This window comes from Panicum virgatum, chromosome 8N (assembly GCF_016808335.1).
Source record: "Panicum virgatum strain AP13 chromosome 8N, P.virgatum_v5, whole genome shotgun sequence".
NCBI classification, from domain to species: domain Eukaryota; kingdom Viridiplantae; phylum Streptophyta; class Magnoliopsida; order Poales; family Poaceae; genus Panicum; species Panicum virgatum.
In genome coordinates, this window is record NC_053152.1 from 45074111 (window position 1) to 45087934 (window position 13824).

Genomic DNA, 13824 nt, shown 5'->3' on the forward strand with positions numbered 1-13824 from the left:
TGGGAGACGAAGCACCTAGAAGTCCTCGTAGTCCTGGTAGCGCTGGACGAACTCCCTCGTGTCGGCAGGAACTGAGCAGCAGTAGCGTAGCCAAGAGGAAAAAGTAGAGAAGAGGCAAGAGTGAGTACACAACTTGTACTCAACAAGTATAACACAAACTATGAGGCTCTAGGCTGGCTGACTCAACTGCATTAGCTTTTAAGTGTTGGCAAAATTTTATTAAAGCTATTTTCTACGAGTTGATGAGTTACCATTAACCCAGTTACATAGTCATTAATCAGAATTAAATTATACTACTACTGAGAACCATACCCAAAACCAAGCCACCAAGGTAACCCCGAGAAGCACCTCCCTCGTCGGAAGGAGATAACTTCACTAATCAAAAGGAGGATCTGGGCCGCTCATAACCGTGAGCACGGCTAGTATACCAGTTTTACACTCTGCAGAGGTTGCACATCTTTACCCACAAGTCGTGAGCTACGCCAGTTGTTCATCACACTTCCTTAGGTGAGATGGCCAGCGACTCACTACGAGGCCTTTAAAAAGAATCTCGTTGGTAAGGCGTAACCGCGAGAGTTAGGTCGGCGACGATGGGGCCCACCTCCGGGGGTACAAGCACAGGAGCGCAATCCAAGCACAGACCAAGCCGGAGGAGCAGGGACCATTGAAGCTTACTACTCTTGCCCCGCAGGTAAGTTACTCCAAACCAAAAAGATCTAGTTATTACGCCAAGTCTATCCCATTCTAGCCTTGTGGTAGCGCTGTTGTCCCAGGTTGTCGCTCTATGAACCGGTCCTTATGGAGAGTGGCCAACCAGGCAGTAAGCACCGTGCTGGCCCCCTAAACCATGTTTCTAACAAAAGCCAATTTTAACGAGAAGTGAGCCACTCAAGCCACACAGAGTGCCGCGAGAGTTAGGTCGGCGACGATGGGGCCCACCTCCGGGGGTACAAGCACAGGAGCGCAATCCAAGCACAGACCAAGCCGGAGGAGCAGGGACCATTGAAGCTTACTACTCTTGCCCCGCAGGTAAGTTACTCCAAACCAAAAAGATCTAGTTATTACGCCAAGTCTATCCCATTCTAGCCTTGTGGTAGCGCTGTTGTCCCAGGTTGTCGCTCTATGAACCGGTCCTTATGGAGAGTGGCCAACCAGGCAGTAAGCACCGTGCTGGCCCCCTAAACCATGTTTCTAACAAAAGCCAATTTTAACGAGAAGTGAGCCACTCAAGCCACACAGAGTGCCACTCTCAGAATTAAGTTCAAGTAAACCATTAATCAAATTAATTAAAAAGGACCAGAGTGTGTTATAGCGCAGCAACCTAGCACAACTAACCAAAATGCAACCCAAAGGTATATATAAAGGATATAAAGTGGCTAGGAAAGTCCTTATAGGCATACAGTATTAAAATGCAGTATGAAATTGTAATTAAAGTGATAGGTTGTTCATGTTATACTTGCCTTCCTCGTACTGCTCTGGCTGCTGCTCAAAGTGCTCGGAAGACGGCTGCTCCGGGTACTGGTACTGGGGCTCCTCAGGTAGCTCAGCGTCTACTCACGAACACATGGCCAAAACAATGCGCCAAGAGGGTGCTCCACGGCCAAACCCCGGTCCGAATAAGCCCCCAGACCGGGGTTTGGCCGTGGAGCACCCTCTTGGCATGCGCAATCCACCTGTGCGCTCAGGGCAGTGGATTGGGCCCCGGGGTGTGGTGCTCGCCGGTGATGGCGAGGTTGGACGGCGGAACATCGCCGGAGGGTGGCGTATCAGCCACGGGAGTGGCCTAAATTCTCTATTATCTAACGCAACGGAGATAGGAGATCATCGGGGTGCTCACCAGAAGCTCGGGACGGCGGATTCGTGACGCAGGGTCGGCGGCGACGTTGGTCGGCGGCGTGGTCTGGGCGGAGTTCGCGGAGAGGGCGGTGCGGTGGTCTTCCGGGCTTCTGGATCCCGAGGTTCGGCTCGTGGGACTCCTGCAAAGTTGGGGCAGGGGTCAACGCGAGTCGAACGGCGCCGGCGGCGATAATTCGCGGTGGCGCAGGGACCTTCACCTTCGGGTGGTCCGGAGAAATTCCGGTGAGACACGGGCTGAGCTCGTGGACAGAGGGCTTGGGGAGGCTCTGGGTGTCGAGGCGAAGCTAGGGCGATGGTCTGCAGGGGCTCGGGCGCAGTGCTGTGGCTGGTCCACGGCGGAGCGGATCGCTGCGCGACGGAGCAAGGTGGGCCGCAGCAGATCTCGGCTCGGGGTTGCTGTGATGGGTAGGCACGGTCGCAGGAGGTGCTCCGGGCGTTTAAAGAGAGCTGGCCGAGATTTCGGATACGCGTGCATAAGGATGGGTATCGCCGGTGATCACGCCGGTGAACTCGGGCGCGAGGGGAAAGGAAGGAAGGAGACGGCTGACGGGGCAGGCCGGTTTGTCAGTGACCGAGTGAGGAAAGGAAGGAGCTCAGCTGCCGCGCGCGGAGAGGGTCGCTGACGAGTGGGCTCGGCTCGAGAAAGGAGAGCGCGCGTCGTCTGCTGGTGGACTTGCGCCGACAAGTGGGCCCGAAGGGAGTGGGCGGTCCAAGCTGAGGAGGGCGGGGGTCGCTGCCAGCGGGCCCGGGCGAGGAGAGCTTGGGTGCCTTGCGGTCCGGGAGAGGCGCTGCGCGCGTGCGTCGCAGACCGCGGGCGCTGGCGGGCGGCTGAGCGGGCCGGGCTACGGGACGCGGAGCTGGGCGAGCGGCTGCTGCGCGAGCGCGTGCTGGGCCGCGCTGGACTGGGCTGGATCTTAGGTTTGGGTTTTGGGCCAGAGGAAAGAGCAGGCCGGGCTGGGCTGCTAGCTGGGTTTTGGGTTTTCCCTTTTCTAATTCCCTCTTCCTAAATCTAATTCAAACAAAGTTTGAATTCAAATATGAATTTGAATTCAAACCGCACTCAAATAAAAGTATGCACCAACATGAATGCAACACAAAATTTAAACCTATGATAAATTTTAATTACTTATGAAACAAAATTAAATTAAATGCAAGGCTAAACACATTAAACCTTAGAAAATTAAATAAAGCCAGTTTAATTTATTAAAAAATGCTGAAATTTAAATTAGGGTGTTACACGGGTCCACCAAGGATGATTGTTGAAGAACCGCATAATGCGCTTTCTTGAATGAGAAATCATCTGTGCACACATATGATTTCTTTTCTAATGTACCCTTTCCATTTAGTCTCCCCTCATATCGCGATTCAGGGACCCCAATCGGTTTAAGGTCATCAATAAAGTCAACACAAAAGTCAATGACCTCCTTAGTTCCGTAGGCACTGGCGATGCTTCCTTCTAGACGAGCTCGATTATGATCACATTTCTTGAGTACCTCCATGAACCTTTCGAAGGGGAACATGTTGTGTACAAATACTGGTCCGATCAATTTCTTTCACAAGGTGCACTAGAAGATGTGTCATAATGTTGAAGAAAGATGGTGGAAATATCAGCTCAAAGCCAACAAGGCATTGCACCACATCGTTTTATAGCTTTATCAAATTGTCCGGGTCAATTACCTTCTGAGAAACTGCGTTGAGGAAGGCACATAGCTTCACGATGGTTAACCGGATGTTATGAGGCAGAATCCCCCCGCAGCACAACCGGAAGAAGTTCGGTCATAAGCACGTGGCAGTCATGGGACTTTAGATTTGTTAATTTCTTCTCTGCCAAATTTAGGATTCCTTTTATATTGGACGAATATCCAGATGGAACCTTGATACCGCTCAAGCAGTCAAACAAGCTTTCCTTCTCTTCTTTGCTAAGAGTATAGCTGGCAGGACTTAAGTACTTTCGTCCATTATCTCGCTGTTGTGGATGTAAGGCATCTTGTTCTTGCATACATTACAATTCTTGACGTACTTCTAGTGTATCTTTTGTCTTTCCATAAACTCCCAAGAATGCTATCAGATTGATGCAAAGATTCTTCGTGAGGTGCATCACGTCAATTGCATGACGAACATCTAAGACTTCTCAATATGGTAGCTCCCAAAAAATAGACTTTTGCTTCCACATGAGCGCCATTCTGTTTTCGTTCGGAACAGGTTGGCTACCAGGTCCCTTTCCAAAAACAACTTCTAGATCTTTTACAATGTCAAAGACATCCTTGCTACTACGGTGCATCGGCTTTATTCGGTGGTCCACTTGCCCTTCTTTCGAACCGGATGCCTGATGGGAAGAAACCGACGATGACCCATGTATACAACCTTCTTACAGTGAGTCAACCATATATTATCGGTATAATCTAAACAGTGTGTGCATGCTCTATGTCCCTTGTTCGAATGTCCTGACAAGTTACTAAGAGCAGGCCAGTCATTGATCATTACGAATAGCAATGCTCATAGGTTGAAGTCTTCCTATTTGTATTCATCCCACATCCGTACACCTTCATCGCGCCAGAGCAATAAGAGTTCTTCGACCGATGGTCTTAGGTACACATCAATGTCATTTCCGGGCTGCTTTGGGCCCGGGATAAGCACTGGCATCATGATGAACTTTCATTTCATGTAGAGCCATGGTGAAAGATTGTACATGTAAAGAGTCACAGGCCAAGTGCTATGACCACTGCTCATCTCACCAAAAGGATTCATGTCATCTATACTCAAACCGAACCTTATGTTTCTCACATCCAATTCAAATTTAGGGTAGGTTCTATCTATTTTTCTCCACTATGACCCATCAGCGGGGTGTCTCAATATCGAGTCTTGCTTGCGTTCCTCTTTGTGCCATCGCATCGACTTAGCATTATCTTTATTCCTAAACAGACGCTTCAACCGTGGTATTGTAGGCGAGTACCACATGACCTTGGCAGGAACTCTCTTCTGGGGACGCTCCCCCTCGACATACGGGGCAATGCATCCAAAACCTCGTACTTGCCTCGGTAGAGGATGCAGTCGTTGGGGCTTGCATGTATCTTCTGCACTTCCAATCCTAGAGGGCAAACAAGTTGTTTGGCTTCATACGTTGTGGTAGGCAATTCGTTGTCCTTAGAAAACATTTTTTTAACAAGTTTCAGTAATTCACCAAATCCCTTGTCGGATACACCATTTGTCGCCTTCCGTTGCAGCAACTCCAGGGTGGTGCCAAGCTTCTTCTATCCATCTTCGCAGGCTGGGTACAATAACTTCCGGTGGTCCTCTAACATCTTCTGGAACTTCAATCTCTCCTTTTCACTCTCACAGTCTGCCTGCACATTGTGCAATGCCTGCCCCAGATCGTCGCCGGGATCATCTTCTGCTACATCTTCTTTGGGCTCTTCCATGGAAATATCGTCATCAAATGCACCGAATCCAGCATTCCCGAGAAAGTGGTCGTCAAAATCTTCTTCTTCATTGTCTTCCATGGTAACCCCCTTCTCTCCGTGCTTCGTCCAACAAACATACTTCTCCAAGAAACCATTTGCGAAAATGTGGCTACGTAGGATTCTTGAAGAGGGGTAATCCTTGTTATTCTTGCAATTAACGCACGGGCAGCACATAAAATCATTCTGCTTGTTTGCCTCAGCCACAGCCAAAAAATAATTCTTGGTTATTTTGACGATGCGAATAAATCCGCAAGCGTACGGATACCGTTGTAGCTTTCACCCGTGAGTATTCAAGGGTATCATATCCACAGGGAAAGTGTGTGCACTAACTTCTTACTAAGTCGGTCCAAGGACACACCAAGATAAGTGGCGGGGATAGAGAGGATTCCTGAGATAGCACTAAGGATGAGTTAAGGTCGATCTCTCGGGCTAGATACTCGCTTCGGGCACCGGCTTACCCCTGAAATGATCAGGAGACTCCGGCCAACGGCTCTATGCTATATCCGAACGTGGAGGGCTACTAAGGACCAACAGGGCTGTCACCACCTGTGGACTACCTCACAGACCGTGGGATATAAGGCAAATGAAGGTGACCCTTAGCCTAGACACCACGTCTATGCTACTGATTACTACCATAGTATAACTATGTTTGGTACCCTGTAGCAAACTATGGTACTCTGTATAAAACAGAGCGACGAACCCGCGAGTAAGAGAACTGATCTCACTCAAAGATAAGTACTATGCAAGAACAGAGAATCACAAATACTAACTTACTTTATTCTAAAAGAAGCCAGTATCTATAGAGGTACAAGCTTGAAGAAGAACATGGACAGGCTGGCGCTTCCCCGAACTACTCCTCACTCTCCTCCTTTATTATAAAAACTAGCGAACTAGCGCGTCGCCTTTGCAATGTGGCACTACTCTACTCCCTTGGATGGTGTGTCAAATGAGGGGTGAGGGAGGTCCCCTTTTATAGCCTGAGGAGGTCGGTTCCTGCCGTATGCATATATGGAAGGAATCAAGGTTGAGTAGGCGCTACTCCTCCCCAAGACGCACTTGGACGGGTGCCCGTCTGGGTTCTGGCGACCCTAGGGGTCGGCCGGCCCCAGACGGCAGTCCCCCAGGCCCTCCTTCCTCTGGCTAGCTGGCAGGTGGGCCCTAACCTTATCCCTTGGGTGCATCTTGCTTGGCACGTCCGTTTCCTATGGTTTGTGGGCCCTTTTTGTAAGTGTAACGCAAGACTGGATCATCTGTGCATTTCTTCTGCATTCACTTGTCTTTTCCCTTGCATTTCGACTGTGGGTGCCTGCAGACCCTGATTCACCAAAACTCGTGGAACTTGATTAGATATAAGCCCTACAACTAAGTTTGGTGATGAAATGTTATGAAAAGCTGCAAGAGTTGACGGCTGATTTTAGGACTTAAGGGCCGTCAACAACACCCCCACACTTAGCCTTTGCTCGTCCTCGAGTAAAGGAGAAAGGACTAAGGTGAAACATAACTTCCAAAGGTATGAAACGAGCATAAGAGATATTCCAAACCTCATCTTGCACTTGTGAACTTTGAAGTGTCTATCATGCCATCTCGGGTAGTTGAGGAGTAGAACGGTCTTGAATCAAGTCACCTCAACTCCTTATGTCAAGTAGCTTGGGATTTTTTTTCTTAGTTTTCAAAACAAACCTTGCTTAGCTCCTCATTTGATACTCTTAGATCGCTCAAGATGTTTCATTCCTCACCAAGGCCTTTTATGTACCTTTCCTATTCACCTTACTCCTAATGGCATCTTTTTGTGGAGCTATAGGTATGGAGGATATGAAGGCAAACTTGCTTCTCATATTTTGCTAAGTCAAAAACCGGATCCAAAGGAGAACTAAGTCATAAACCTTGATCAAGATGTGCAGGTGTGTGGATAATTTTTTTTGGTGGATGGTGGATGAACTCATTTGCACGATCTCTCTTTCTCCCCATTTTTTTTCTTGGATACGGGCTATCTTTTTCTTCTTCTTTTTTTTGGCATGCCTTGTGGGCATGCGGCATACCTTCTTCGGGTATGCATCTTTTTTTTACATGCCTTGTGGGCATGTGGCATACCTTCTTTGGGTATGCATCTTTTATTTTTTTTTCATATCCCGTATCCTTGATGGTAACTTAGAGAAAGAGAGTCATGTTATGGCATGGAGTTTTATTGAGTGTATGGATGGATGTGCTTGCTATCTTCCAGTGTGGAAGTATAGCATGTGAGTGGACGTGTACGTGATCTTGATCACAGGAGTATGAAATGAATCTCACGATGGGTCGCAACAATTTGACAAAGCTCAATGAGAAAGCAAGTTGCATATGTGGAAAGGCTTTTCAAGAAAACTCGTCATATGGCTTTGGTAGGACTTCGGCAAATTAAAGAGGAGCTTTGCAAGTTTTTTTTCAAATAAATTTGCCCAAGTACTTAAACATTAGGAGTGAAGATCATGTCATCAAACCATATCGCACACATCAACTACTTAGATGAGCTTGTTGTCCTAGAGAAATTTGTTCACAAGCATCAAGATAATAAGTATGGAATATAACTTATGCAAGCCAACCATAGAAAGTATGTACAGCGGGCGGAGCATGATGATTCATTTTATTTGATCTTGATTCAAAAGATCAGTTTTAAAACTCATTCAAACTCAGAACCAAGGAGAGTGAAGCTTGGGATTGCATACCTTCGCTGCGTGTAAATTATCTGGGGGTCAGGCGACCCCCACACTTATTCTTCTGCCTGTAATTTGTTAGGGAACAAAGCAAAAACAAAAAGGAGCCTAGGTAGATAAGGGTTGTCTAGACTATTTTATTTTGGAAGTTGATTTTAAGGCTAGATTTCTTCGATGAAGTTGATCACATCATACTCTTTATTATCGGGTTCTAGGAAGATTTTTAAACGATGACCGTTTACCTTGAAGGTCTTACCTTCGTCATCTTGAAGAGTGATTGCTCCATGTGATGCAACATCGACGACGGTGTACGGTCCTTCCCATTTGCTCCGAAGCTTCCCATGTCCAAATAACTTAACCCTGGATTTAAAGAGTAATACCTTATCTCCTATCTTGAACTCTTTTTGCTTGATCCTTTTGTCGTGCCACTTCTTGGTCTTCTCTTTATAGATCTTGGCACTATGGTATGCTTTGTTCCTCCATTCTTCTAGCTCTGATAGTTGTTGTTTTCTGTGCATTCCGGCTTTCTTAAAGTCCATGTTGAATCTTCGGATTGCCCAGTGTGCCCTGTGTTCTAGCTCGATAGGCAGGTGGCATGTCTTCCCATACACTAGATGATAGGGTGACATGCCCAGTGGTGTTTTGTAGGCAGTTCGATATGCCCAAAGTACATCGGGTAGCTTTGTCTTCCATGATTTCCCCATCTCTTGTACGGTCTTTTGCAGAATGTTCTTGATTTGTTTATTTGATGTTTCTGCTTGACCATTGGTTTGGGGGTGATATGGAGTTGAAATGTTGTGCTCTGCTCCAAGCTCTTTGAGAAAGTTTCGGAAGGTCTTATCAATGAAGTGAGACCCTCCGTCACTTATCACCATCCTTGGTGTTCCAAAACGAGGAAATATGATCTCTTGGAACATCTGTCGAGCATGCTTGGAGTCGGCCGCACGGCATGTCATTGCTTCTACCCATTTGGACACATAATCAACTGCCACCAGGATGTATTCGCTGTCATAAGACTTTGGGAATGGTCCCATGAAGTCAATGCCCCATACATCAAATAGTTCTATCTGGAGGTTATTTTGTAGGGGTATTGCATCTCGTGTAGTAATTCCTCCATGTTGCTGGCATCTTCTGCATCTTCGAATGAAGTCTTTGGTGTCCTCGTACTTGGTTGGCCAAAAGAATCCACTTTGCCATATCTTGGCCTGAGTACGGTATACACCATAGTGTCCACCATAAGGTGCTGCATGACATTTCTCAATGATTCTCATTCCTTCCGCTGTGGGTACACATCTTCTCAGCAGGCCATTAGCACCAACTCTGTAGAGGTACGGATCATCCCACAAGTGACGTGTACTTTCGTAGATCAACTTCTTCTTGTTTTCTCCTAGTGGTACATACCCTGCAACCATAAAATTCACAATATTCGCATACCAGGGTGTGGTGTCCGTTACCTTCATGAGCATGTCATCTCGCAGGAAGTCATTTATCAGTAGTTCCTGCATGTTAGTGAAATGCATATGCGACAAATGATCTGCAACAGAGTTTTCTACTCCCTTTTTATCCTTTATTTCAATGTCAAATTCTTGGAGTAGAAGGATCCAACGTATCAAGCATGGTTTAGCATCTTTCTTAGTGAGCAAGTATTTCAAAGCAGCATGATCGGTATAAACAATAATCTTTGCTCCTACTAAGTAAGATCTAAACTTGTTGATAGCAAAGACAATGGCAATGAGCTCTTTTTCAGTGGTAGCATATTTTAGTTGAGCTCCTGTCAAAGTCTTGCTAGCATAAGTGATTGCGTGATGCTTCCTATCCTTAGTCTGGCCGAGGACGGCCCCTACGACGTAGTCACTAGCATCACACATGATCTCAAAGGGCAGCATCCAATCTGGAGGCTGGATGATTGGCACTGAAATGAGTGCCTTTTTGAGAGTGTGAAAGGCAGCGAGGCACTCATCATGGAAGTTAAAGGGCGCATCCTTAGCTAAGAGGCTCATGTGGAGTCTAGCGATGTGAGAAAAGTCTTTGGTGAAACGGCGGTAGAACCCAGCATGGCCTAGGAAGCTATGGGCTCCCTTGACATTGACAGGAGGTGGAAGCTTTTCTATAACTTCAATCTTAGGTCGGTCCACCTCTATCCCACATTCAAAAATATGGTGCCCCAAGACAATGCCCTCGCGGACCATGAAATGGCACTTTTCCCAATTAAGCACCAAGTCTTTCTCCGCGCATCATTATAAGACCTTATCTAAATTCTCAAGGCAATGATCAAAGGTTTTTCCATAGATGGAGAAGTCATCCATGAAAACTTCCATGATCTGCTCAATCATGTCCGAGAAAATAGATATCATGCACCTTTGCAACGAAGCGGGTGCATTACACAACCCGAACGACATCCTACGATAGGCGTACGTTCCATAAGGGCATGTGAACGTGGTCTTACTTTGGTCATCGGGATGGATGGGGATTTGATGATAACCGGAATAACCATCAAGAAAATAGAAGAAGGAATGATTTGCAAGCCGCTCCAACATTTCATCAATGAAGGGCAACGGGAAATGATCCTTCATTGTAGCCTTGTTAAGTTTCCTATAATCTATGCACATTCTCCATCCAGTAGGGAGACGTTGAGCGATCAACTCATTCTTCTCATTAGGGAAAACTGTCAACCCTCCCTTCTTAGGCACTACTTGAACGGGACTGACCCACTCACTATACGGCACGGGGTAGATAACTCCGGCGTGTAGGAGTTTCAGGACCTCCTTCTTAACGACTTCCCTCATCGCATTGTTCAACCTCCTTTGAGGTTCCCTAGAAGGTGTGATATCTGGTTCCAAGGGGATGCGATGGGTACAAAGAGCTGGGCTAATTCCCTTCAGATCATGGAGGGAGTATCCCAGAACGGTTTGATGTTTCTCTAGGATGGTGATTAGTCTCGCAGATTCTTCTTCTGAAAGTTTATCACTAATGATTACTGGGGACTCGATATCACCGTGTAGGAAGGCGTAACGGAGGCCTGCGGGTAAGGGTTTCAATTCGATTGGAGGTCTATGGGGGGGTCTCAAACTCGGATATGTATATGGGTTCTGTGGGTTCATCCTCCTCTTTAATAAACTTTTTAGCATCTTTTTCAAGGAGGGATTCTAGTGAGTCAAAAGGGAGAATTCCTGTAACCTCCATGATCGGTTCAGTCTCAAGGGAAGGTTCGGCCATAGAGTTTGTGGCTCTAGAGATTTGGACAGAAAATGTTTCCTTCCCTAGATGGACATCGAGCTTACCTTGAGTCGGAGTATCCATGAGCAATTTTTCAATGGGGTGCCCGATCATGAGATCGAAGTCTTGGACATCGAAAACATGAAAATCAAGGATCACATCAACATTCTCGTGCTTAACAGCCACGTTCTGCAAAATCCCAATTCCTTCTAGGATTTCTCTAGAGGAAGTCTGGAAGGTTTTGTCAGTTTGAACCTACGGCTCATCTCCCAAGAGTTGGAATGCGCATTCACTGGAGATTATGTTGGCTCCGACATTGGGACAATAAAGAACGTCTACCGGGGTTCCCCGTATGTTGCAAGGAATGGTTGATAGAGGGGCGTTGATCCGGAGAACTTCCGGTGAGAGCTCTACCTCCCTTGACCATTCACTAGCCATAATGGATGTTATCTTCTCAACATTTTCCCTAAGGAATGTGGCTTCTATAGGATCCGTGGAGGGGATGGGAACCGACGGCTTCCTTGTGCAAGGATAGTTTGAGGTGTTTCCGAAGTCTTCAAAAAGATCATCCTCGAACTCGAAAGGAAACTCCGAAGGTTGAATTTCTTCCTCCGGAGCCTGTGGTTCAAAAAAGGGTTCTAGAGCTGAATCTAGAGTTATGGGAGGTTAAGGATCAGATTCGGCTGCTAGAATATCCTCATGGCTTGATGTACACTCTTCGTTGGAGGGTTCGGAGTTGGCAACAAAGGAAGTGTTTTCGGTGATACGATCTAGGATTTTCCTTCCTTCGGACGAAGTCTTGTGGGTAAAGGATCCTCCAGAGGTAACGTCAAGATAAAAGGTGGATTCCGTGTCGAGTCCGATGTAAAAATGTTGAAGAAACACATGATCGGGTATTGACAGGTTAGGGCCAGACATTAGCAGAAGTGAAAATCTGGCCCAAGCCGCACCAATGGATTCCTTCTCATTCTGCTGAAAGTAGAGGATATCCCTTTATAGTGCGATGATACGGGACTGGGGGAAGAACGAGAGACAAAACTTGTCTCTTAGTTCATCCCAGCTTCCGTTCATACTGCCTATGGTATATGTGTACCATTGTTTAGCCTTCTCAACAAGAGAGAAGGGAAACAATTTCCACTTGAGGGTATCGTGTGACATGCCTGCGATGGCACGACATGAACACACTTGCTCAAACTCCCGCAGATGATGGTATGGGTTTTCTCTATCTATCCCGGAGAAGGAAGATTTCTGAACCAAAGCGATTAGTTCGGGGCTAAGCTCATAGCTAGATGCAAGAATTGGGTGTTCGGATTTTGGTGGCTCAATGAGCTCGCCCTTAGGAGCAGAGAAGCTTTGGATAGAGGGCTGCTCCATGATAGAAGGGGTGAAGATAGAGATAAGAAGAAAAAGACAAGATTTTTTTTGAAAAGATTAGATACGAGGACGACTAGGCAAGAAGAAAGATACAGCAACCGTTCCCCGGCAACGGCGCCAGAAAGCTTGTTGGGTATTTTAACAATGCGAATAAATCCGCAAGCGTACGGATACCGTTGTAGCTTTCACCCGTGAGTATTCAAGGGTATCGTATCCACAGGGAACATGTGTGCACTAACTTCTTACTAAGTCGGTCCAAGGACACACCAAGATAAGTGGCGGGGATAGAGAGGATTCCTGAGGTAGCACTAAGGATGAGTTAAGGTCGATCTCTCAGGCTAGATACTCGCTTCGGGCACCGGCTTACCCCTGAAATGATCAGGAGACTCCGGCCAACGGCTCTACGCTATATCCGAACGTGGAGGGCTACTAAGGACCAACAGGGCTGTCACCACCTGTGGACTACCTCACAGACCGTGGGATATAAGGCAAACGAAGGTAACCCTTAGCCTAAACACCACGTCTATGCTACTGATTACTACCGTAGTCTAACTATGTTTGGTACCCCGTAGCAAACTATGGTACTCTGTATAAAACAAAGCGACGAACCCGCGAGTAAGAGAACTGATCTCACTAAAAGATAAGTACTATGCAAGAACAGAGAATCACAAATACTAACTTAATTTACTCTGAAAGAAGCCAGTATCTGTAGAGGTACAAGCTTGAAGAAGAACACCGACAGGCCGGCGCTTCCCTGAACTACTCCTCACTCTCCTCCTTTATTCTAAACACTAGCGAACTAGTGCGTCGCCTTTGCAATGTGGCACTACTCTACTTCCTTGGATGGTGTGTCAAATGAGGGGTGAGGGAGGTCCCCTTTTATAGCCTGAGGAGGTCGGTTCCCGCCGTATGCATATATGGAAGGAATCAAGGTTGAGTAGGCACTACTCCTCCCCAAGACGCACCTGGTGCCCGTCTGGGTTCGGGCGACCCTAGGGGTCGGCCGGCCCCAGACGGCACTCCCCCAGGCCCTCCTTCCTCTGGCTAGCTAGTAGGTGGGCCCTAAACTTATCCCTTGGGTGCATCTTGCTTTGCACGCCCGTTTCCTATGGTTTGTGGGCCCTTTTTGTAAGTGTAACGCAGGACTGGATCATCTGTGCATTTCTTCTGCATTCACTTGTCTTTTCCCTTGCATTTCGACTGTGGGTGCCTGCAGACCATGATTC